A 10,336-nucleotide genomic window follows, 5' to 3' on the forward strand; every position below is an offset into this window, starting at 1 on the left:
ATATTGTGATATGGCCCTGTGAGGCGAAGATATTGTGGGTTGTTGTAATGGAAAGGTAGTGTCGAAATTACAAGGGAAACTCTGGCAAAATTTTCCAGAATCCCCGAGTGTCGAACATTCGAGGACGAATGTTCCAAAAGGGGGGAAGAATGTTACACCTCGGAAATTTCTCCGTACTTGTATAATGAGTGGAATGATGAAGAGTTTGAGTGAATGATGTTTTATTAAGTTGGGAATGGCTAATTAAGAATGATGTTTCAGCCCAGTGGTCGTATATGGCACTATACGGCCCGTAATGTGATTTACGGACCGTATAGTGCAATCGTCCTTCAGCTTGCCAAAAATCTCAAGTTCTGCCAAGTGTTGAATATGGTTAAATACGACCCAGTTTACGGCCCGTAAACTGGTTTACGGACCGTAAACCAGGTCGTAAACTGCCATGCTCCTCAGCCAAAACTTTCTGTTTTTGAAATGATTAAATACGGCCATGGAGGACGAACCGTAAATCAAAATACGGTCCGTATATAGTGGTTTACGACCACTGTTTATCCCGACAAGAATTCATTAAAGACCAGATTTTGTGATTTTAAAAAGGGACTTAGACTTCATATTATTTCATTATTCATCCAACAACTCAAGAGACCTCTAGAACTCTCCAAATATTTCCTCCACAAGAATTCAAGAGAATCAAAGGGAATATCAAGATCATCACCACTAAATTCATGAAAATAAGTGTAAGAACACATCAAAGGATCCTCTAAGTCAAGAAATTCCCAAGAAGGTGGAACTAGGGTTTTGGTTAATTGAAGTATTTCAACTTAAGGATTGTTCAACCATCATCCAAGGTAAGTTTCATGATTATTCCATGTTGTTTGAAGTATTGGAAAGCTTAGACACTTGAAATGTAGAAGAACATAGAAATGAGTCATTATTGAGTGAATAGTGACATAAATGAATGATAGTGGAATTGGACTATGAATATTGAAGTGTTGTGAGTACTAATACGTTATAAATGATGTTTATATCACGAAACAAGCATTAAATGCATGAAAACACAAGGATGAGCTAGAAGTAGAAATAAGGGAAAATTGGAGGAAAATTGTGGATTTTGCCAAATGTACGTAAATGACGATTGTCGATTATGATATTGCGAATAATATTATGAATATTGGGAGTTGATATAGAACGTGAGAAAAGTAGTATGAGCGAAGGAAGCATTGTCCGACTTCTCCTAGAATTAGCGACACGTTCTTAAAGTGATTTACGGACCGTATAGTGCAGTCGTCCTCCAGCTTGTCAAAAATCTCAACTTTCTGTAAATGTTGAATATGGTTAAACACGACCCAGTTTACGGCCCGTAAACTGGTTTACAGATCGTAAACCAGGTCGTAAACTACCATGTCCATCAGCCAAAACTTTCTGTTTTTGGAATGCTTAAAAACGACCACAGTGGACGGACCGTAAATCAAAATACGGTCCGTATATGGTGGTTTACGACCACTGTTCATCCCGACAAGAATTCATTAATGATCAGATTTGTGATTTTTAAAGGGGACCTAAGCCTCATTTCAACTCATTATTCATTCAACCAACTCAAGAGACTTCTAGAACCCTCCAAATATTTCCTCAATAAGAATTCAAGAGAATCAAAGGAGATATCAAGATTATCAAAACCAAATTCATAAAAATAAGTGTAAGAACACATCAAAGGATCTTCTAAGTCAAGAAATTCCCAAGAAGGTGGAACTAGGGTTTTGGCTAATTGAAGTATTTCAACTTAAGGATTGTTCAACCATCATCCAAGGTAAGTTTCATGATTATTCCATATTGTTTGAAGTATTGGAAAGCTTAGACACTTGAAATGTGAAAGAACATAGAATGGGTCATTATTGAGTGAATAGTGATATAAATGAATGATAGTGGAATTGAACTATGAATGTTGAAGTGTTGTAAGTACAAATACGTTATAAATGATGTTTATATCATGAAACAAGCATTAAATGCATGAAAACGCATGGATGAGTTAGAAGTAGAAATAAGGGAAAATTGGAGGAAAATGGTGGATTTTGCCAAATGTACGTAAATGACGATTGTCGATTATGATATTGCGAGTAATATTATGAATGTTGGGAGTTGATATAAAACATGAGAAAAATGGTATGAGCGAAGGAAGCGTTGTCCGACTTTTCCTAGAATTAGCGATGTGTTCTTGTAGTTAGTTTACTAATGTTGATACGAATTCTCTTATGAAGGTAACGACGTGATATCGATGGAGAACAAGTGAGCGATATCTTAGGTAAACGACCAAGGTATGTGAGGCTAGTCCTTCTTTCTAATGGCATGAATCTTTTAGCTTGAATCCCTACTCCTTTCATGAATTGTTACATTCTAAGAAGTTAAAAGCTTATACCTATGAATGTCTAAATGAGATAAGTTATACGATATGATGACACTAGAATGATGATGATGTTATTCCTTGCCTACACTCACCTTATGTACTAGTCCTTTCAAGGTGAGGCAGAATGTCCATGATGGTTCCATAATGTAATTGGGGGATCACGACCTTACGTCACCCCGATAAAGTAAAGTTGATCATAAGTCTTATATACGCATTATGATAAGATAAGTATTTTATGATAAGCATATTACTATGAGCATTTACGTTAAGCATGTCACATTGCATTCACACCGGGCCTAGTAGGCCGGGCAGACACCCCTTCGGCGGGCGGCGATACGGATACACTACGACCTATGGGCGTGTGCAGACACCACTAGTGGGCGGCATAAGATGGTACCCCGGACGCGGGAGGCCTGGACGCGGGCTACTATTATTGATTATCACACCGTTCCGACATGGACGGGCAGCTTGCATATGATGCATACATGTTATGATGATGAGTATGAGTAAGACAGCATGTATTACATCATTTATGATTATCAGTCAGATCCAGATGTCTCATGTTGGCGTTATCCTCATATTATTGATGTTCCTTTCATTATGTATGCCTCTTATACTCGGTACAATATTCGTACTGACGTCCTTTCTTCGGACGCTGTGTTCATGCCCACAGATAGACAGGGAGGAGAGCTTGGCCCAGGTCCTCAGTAGCTGTCAGCTGATAGATAGCACTCCATTGTTCGGAGGTGCTTATGGCTATTCTTTTGATGTACATTCATATATGCATATTTTGGGCATGACGGAGTCTTGTTCCGTCTATGTATTCATTATGTTAGTAGAGGCTCGTAGATACGCAGTGTGGGTTAGATGGTCTCACAAGATATTTTCATATGTATGTATATTATTTTGATGGCCAAGAGGCAAATGTATATAAAGTATTTATGTTTTAATTAAATATAATTTTCCTACAATTGGTATGTAAAATTGATAAAAGAGTATCAAATGAGCAAGACAAGCAGTAGAGTAAGGAGTGCTCGGTAATTGCTCCGGGTACCCGTCGCGGCCCCTAGCTGGGTCGTGACAGCTGTGCTATTAGGATGATTTCTTTCTGACCGACTGTTATGCTTTCAGTGATGCCTCCGAAGAAGGCGACGGCTGCCCAGAAGGGCAAAGCAGTGGCAGGAGAGACTAGCCAGATACATAGAGTTACTCGGGCTCGTGCTCAGACTATGCCCGATATAGCACCCCAGTCAAATGGTTCTGCTACACCCCCACCATTGGAGGAGCCTGGAGCAGCAGTCGCTGCCACCATGGATCAGGGGCCGGCTCCACCAGTAGCCCTAGAGGCTCCAGCGCCCGAGCCTCCATCTCCTCAGCCAGGGGCGGAGGATAGGGCAATGAGGGATGATGTACAATTATTGATGAGGCTAGTAGCAGGGCAGGCTCGCAGACGCGGGCTAGGGGTGATGATGTGGATAGATGCGACAGTTTGATGGTTCGTGATTTCTTGACCTGCAATTCCCCAGAGTTCTACGGTTCCAAACCCGAGGAGGATCCCTAGGACTTGATTCAACAGATGAAGCGTACGCTGACATTAGTCAGAGCTTCTGAGAATGAGTCTGTCGAGCTAGCTTCATATAGACTGCGTGATGTGGCGGTTAATTGGTATGAGTCCTGGGAGCTGTCCAGAGGCGAGGATGCTCCTCCAGCTGTATGGGACAAGTTTACAGCCGCCTTTCTCGGCCATTTTCTGCCTCCCGAGATGTGGCGAGCGAGGGTTGACAGATTTTTGCAGCTGAGAGAGAGGGGCAGGAGTGTTCGGGAGTACAACCTAGAGTGTGACTCCCTAGCCAGATATGCGCCCACCATCGTAGCTGATACGACTGACAGGATGCACCGGTATGTGATAGGGTTGGATGATTACCTGGTTGATAGTTGTATGTCGATGGCATCTCAGTCCGGGATGGATATAGCACGGTTGCAGGCTTACGCATAGGGAATGGAGGACCGACATAGAGGGCGTTAGCCCGATAGGGATTGTGACTGGAGATTGCCCATGAGGGCTAGACCAGCTGGTTATTCTGGGGAGTTTCGAGGCGGGCAGCCTCAACAGCACATTAGACAGTCTTCTCAGCCAGCGCGAAGTGCACCCCCGCAATCTACTGGTGAGAGATTTGATAGCACAGGATACTCAGGAGCTGGACAAAGTTCCAGGGCTTCGGGTTCGCAAGTAAGCAGAGGTGTCAGTCAGTCAAAGCCACCCATGCCTTTGTGTTCTTACTGTGGGAAGCCTCACCCAGTGAGGTGTTATCGTGCTATGGGTGCCTGTTTTTTTTTGTGGCCGTCTGTTATATCTCGTATTTTTGGACTAGAAAATTTTATCGTCTATCATGAGCAAATTTACCCGAGCCCGGAAAATTCGATCATATCCAAGGATGAAAATCAAGAGCTCGGTGTATACAAGGAATGAGGTCCCAAAATTATTTAAGACGAAAAAGTGTGACGACGATGATCGAAAATAATATTTTATGTGTGACAAATGAGGTCATGAACTAGTGTTATATCACATGGTCGTGGTAATGGGTATACGAAGTGTACTAAAAATAATTGTTATTAAAGTGAATTGAGATCAAGAAATTAATTATGTGCATAACGGATTAATTATTGAATAAAGTGGGAGAGTAAGAAATTAATTATGATATTAATTCAATTACATGGATAAGTGGCATTTATGTGGGTCAACGTGGAATAAGGGAGGATAATGGGCTTATGACTATGCACTTTTGTAATGAGTAGGTGGCAGCCATAGGACATGATGTGTATTAAAGATAGGAATGTTAGGTAAGGGGCCTACGTTGCTAATAAAGAAAAAGGGGGACAGTAGTTCATTTAGTGGAAAATCCACTAGGTTTCGTACAAGTATTGTTGTAATATTGTGGTGAGGCAGCAACGTAAATATGGTTGACAAAGAGGAGCAACACTTCATTAGGCAGCAACATAATTTTTTTTAGGACCATTAGCAGCGTTCCTTTCATATCAACCATTGATCGAAGTATAATTCGTTACAAGGACATCATACGGATTTTGCACACTTTGTTCTATTTTATTGCGTTGTTGAATTCGGGCTTTCTTCAAAGGGAAGTAAAGTGGAAGAAGATCATTTTTTGGCATATAAGGTAAGAACTATTCTCTACTAGATAAATTTAAGTTCGTTGAGGTCATAGCTAAATTGTGGGACGAGAAATACGAAAATTATACCGTAAATTGTATTTTATGTTGTTGTTGGCTCATGGGCTGTTTGTTGGACTGTTTTGTGGGTTATGTAAACATTGTTATGGACGGAAATTATGTTATACGACATGATTATGATAATGAGTAGATGAAGTGTATCCAAAATGATTTATTATTTAACTAAATTGAGTGCAAAAACTAATTATGTGGATAATTGGTAATGTTGGATTTTAGTGGGAGACTAAAAAATTTATTTAACTATTCAATTGTGGATAAATATTGAAGTGGACCATATCCACGTGGAAGAGTAGAAATTAATGACTAAGGTTTGATATTATGTATGTGGCTTCTGTGGAAATGAAGATTTAAAAGTTATACGGACCCTAAGGTCAACAAGAGACAACACATAACCCTCTTTTGCTTACATAAAAGGAGAGGTGACGTGGTAGCTATAATAAAGGACAGCAACATAGCTACCTTGAAAAAAAAATCATCTTGAAAGGGCCCTTAACTTTCCAGCAATATATGAGACCTCTAGTTTACTTGAACTAATATCTTGTTTCTAAAGGAAGTGAGCAGCAACATAGTTACTATTTGAGGAAGAAAAACGTTGAGCAACAACCTCCTTTCATGATGATATATGCAGTATGCAGCAAGCACTTTAAATTGGAGGTTATATTTTGGCAACAAGGTACGTATGCAACAATGTGGTACTCATTTTCAAATTGTAGTAGTCGAATGTTTCTTGGAAACTCGAGAAGGAGCGGGCTAGTTATGTTGTTTAAGATTGGACTGCTAGATGAAAGAATTACGAAAACTATATCGGAAATCGGATAAATTGTTATTGTTATCATGTGGGCTGTTTGGTGGGTGTTATAAATTGTTTGGTGAGCTGAAATATTGTGAAACGTGTTGTAGCTATTGTTATCCTGCTTGTTGTTATACAATGTATATACGAAAATAAAGGAGTGTATACAAGTATCGATATAGGAATTGATGGAATAAACGCGAACTTACGAATAGAATTATCAATTGATATAGTTGGAGTTGTGGGCTGTTTTTCTTGTTTTAAATATATGATATAAAGCCGAGATTTGTGGTAAATGATGTCCTTATCACATTGGGAATATTTTTACGGTTAAGAAGAAAACATACGAAAAGGTGCCATGGAGTATACGGATTGTAATTCGAGCTTGTCGCTCGTTATAGAGTATTATGAAATTGTTATGGACATGCATGTTGTGTTTTTGGGATTTATTTGTTGTTGGGCTGATATACCAAATTGGGAGATACTAATAGTATAGAGGAGATGTTGCCCGTCTCGTTTTAGAATTAAGTCATCAATTAATATATATAATATGCGAAAAGCCTTCTTAAGTCACGTGCATATTCTTACGATTATAGGTTTATCATATTAATTGTGGAAGTTCTTGGCTGGACTGAGCTCTTGAACGACGTAAGGTATGTAAAGCCTATCCTTCCTTTCCTTCTTTTGGCATGTCCTAGACGTAAGTGATGAATGACATGAGCTTTGGGATAATTCCATTCATAAGTTCCAAATATGATTCATGATTCTTATTCACTTCTTGATGTTAGAGCTTTTAAAGTAGTTAAGCCACTGCCCTCGAGCTTTCTATATGTTGTATGGTATAATCGTATGTATAAATCTCTATTCCTAAAGGCTCTATAATGACTAATGTCCTTAACTTTCATAAGCTGTCTCGTATTGATTTGATACCTGTCTATGATCCCTGAGACGTTATTTAATATAGTTCATAATGATATTCAAAGAGCCATTAGGATGGCTAATGTTCTTGATTTCCAGAAACTATTTTATTATGTCTTGATACGTGTATATAATCCTTGAGGTTCTATTTTTATATAATCCACAACGACATTCGAAAGGTTTTTGATATGACTATTGTCTTGGTTTTCAAATGATGATTCGTTTTGATTATTCTATTGAGTCTCAGATATGATTTAATTTGTATATGGTTTCTCACTACTCTGCTCGTGCATGCCTCAATACATCTTTCACTGAGTCCCGGGCCAGGACATGTTTTCGTGCACAGATCCACTGCATTATTCAACGAGTCCCTCACTAGAGGGCCGGGACACGTTATATATATGTATATGATGATATGATGACATGATGATATGATGATATGGGGATGGCGGCCAGGATGGCACATGATGATCTTATTCACCGAGTCCCTCACTAGAGGGCCGGGACACGTTACATATATACATGATGATGATATGATTTTATTTACCGAGTCCCTCACTAGAGAGCCGAGACACGTTATACATATGCATATGAAAAGGATGATTCTCTAATGGTGACATTAAGTTTCATAACGCGTTAAGTCTGATGTTGACACCATGATTTATGATTCAAAGGTAAGCCTTGTGGTTTTCTGGTTATTGTACTGATTTTCTGTACTCCTCACTTCAGTATGATCCTGTTTATTGTATTTATGCTTTACATGCTCAGTACATATTTCGTACTGACCCTTTTTCTTCGGGGGGCTGCGTTTATGCCCGCAGGTACAGATGCTTACGTTGGTAACCCGCCAACTTAGGAGTCCTATTCAGCTATCTTGGAGAGCTCCCTTGTTCCGGAGCCTAGATTTTGGTACAGAATCTGTTGTGGTGTATATGTATTTTATCCAGGGGTACGGCGGGGCCCTGTCCCGTCATATGATACTGTTGTTACTCTTAGAGGTCTGTAGACATATGTGTGGGTTGTGTATCGATGTTGTTCAGTTGTGTCTATATGGCTTATGTTTTGGGACGTTCCCATTCGTAGTGGCAGCCTTCTCGGCTTGCGTAGATATATATATGTTTTGAGAAGTAATGTGTTACGATAGCCTTGTCGGCTCGTTTATGGAGGGGATGTTCCTTTATATATTTTGAAAGCCTTGTCGGCTTATGTACTATAATGTCTGTTGAAAGTTGTACCTCCCCAGGAGACAGGTTGTTGTGATACGTCTAAATAATGTGACAGTTTTGAGACGACGTCTTGCCTTGGTATTGATAAGTCTGTATTATGCTAGTTGTGGATGATTATAGTTAACAGGTACATACGAGTGTCCAGCTCGGGCACTAGTCACGGCCTACGTGGTTGGGTCATGACAAAAGTGGTATCAGAGCAGTTCGTCCTTGGAGTATCTACAGACCGTGTCTAGTAGAGTCTTGTTTATCGGTGTGTTGTGCACCACACCTATAAACAGGAAGCTATAGGACATTTAGGATGTTACCTTTCTTTCATATCTAAGATCGTGCGATAGAGCCCAGCCATAGGAAATGAAATTCCCTTTAATAACATTTGATTTCAGCTGAAGAACGATATCAACAGATGAAAGCGACCGATGACATTGGAAGCTACACAACACGCAGGTAATAAATGGTGCGAAGGAGGTATGTCAGATAAGGTAAGAATAATGGAATACGATCGAAATATAAAGTTGAAGGATGAAAGAGAAGGTAGATACGAAGATATAACAGGACAGGTCATTAAAGGGTCAATTATGTCCTGAGGTGCGATATGACAGGTAAGTCCTGACACCTTTGTAACTTATATTTTGAATTGGGAGCCCCTGTGTGTCTATGATACGATATGATATGTGCGTATATATGTTGGCCCTGTGAGGCATTGTTGGTATTTCCTGCGTGTAGGTTTTGGGATAGTAAGAAGTACAGAGGAAACTCTGCCCAAATTTTCCCAGAAATAGGAAAAAGAAGAGAATGAGATATAGGTTCATAATATGTCTTGAAAGTCGGTACCGAGAGGTGAAGATTTATCATGTCGGACTAAAGCTTTAAAAGATACCCCCCATGTCATCCGTAAGAGGCACCATTCTTATTTGATAAATTTTATTTCGAAGAAGCATATATGAGCAACAAAGTTTGGAATTCATTTGAATGGACCAGAATATTTTCCAACCACATTTTGCCTTAGAACAAGCTCGTGTTGAAGGGCAAAAACGTCTAGAAATTAAGCTTCACTTTATTGGAAGAGTACAAAGCATACAACAAGTAGTTTGTAAACTAAATAATTCGTTCACGACTCAAGAATAAACCTGGAGGTAAACCATGTGAATCAAGCACTAAGAAGTCCTATGGTGCTTGTCGGATTCTAGTTTTCTTCTGGTGGTGGTTGGAGAATGCTTCATAGTAACATTTTATTAGTTCTTAATCAACTAATTGGAGATGGAATTTGTGGAAGGAAAACTTAAACTTGTGGGCTGTCTAGGATCATGTATTTCATATGTTGTTGGTGAAATGCTAGGATGACTCAGAAGGGCTTGTGATACTAAGAGCTTGTCACGACCCAGCCCCGTGGGCCGCGACTGGTGCCCTTCCGGGACACCCCAAACGAACTCACACCCAGATCATCGTAATCAGACTCGACCAAACTCAACGTACTCTATTCGAACTCAACATCGTAATCAGATCTCTACCGAACACTTATCCTAAGCAGTCGCCCGTACAGATCAGACAAATCACAAATCAGAAAGGAGGCGGAATATACATCGCCAAATTTCACACACACACATCAGAAGGGTGGCGGAATGCACATCGCCCCCAAGTACATACACATACATACAAACTCAGAGGCCGACTTGGCCATAGCAGCGTACGTGCCGCTTAAGAATGCAAAACAGACTCACATACAAACACACCGGACCCACGACCCACAAATCT

The 10,336-nt window shown here is 39.9% G+C and overlaps 1 long non-coding RNA gene across 1 annotated transcript; it reads left to right on the forward strand.

The window, feature by feature from the left end:
• The first annotated feature begins 5,233 nt into the window (after positions 1 to 5,233).
• On the forward strand, positions 5,234 to 8,634 carry LOC132602271 (uncharacterized). Its single transcript, XR_009567700.1, has 3 exons — positions 5,234 to 6,320; positions 7,034 to 7,090; positions 8,177 to 8,634. It is a non-coding gene; the product is annotated as an uncharacterized LOC132602271 (long non-coding RNA).
• Positions 8,635 to 10,336: the final 1,702 nt, after the last annotated feature.

The sequence above is a fragment of the Lycium barbarum genome, chromosome 7 (assembly GCF_019175385.1).
Source record: "Lycium barbarum isolate Lr01 chromosome 7, ASM1917538v2, whole genome shotgun sequence".
NCBI classification, from domain to species: domain Eukaryota; kingdom Viridiplantae; phylum Streptophyta; class Magnoliopsida; order Solanales; family Solanaceae; genus Lycium; species Lycium barbarum.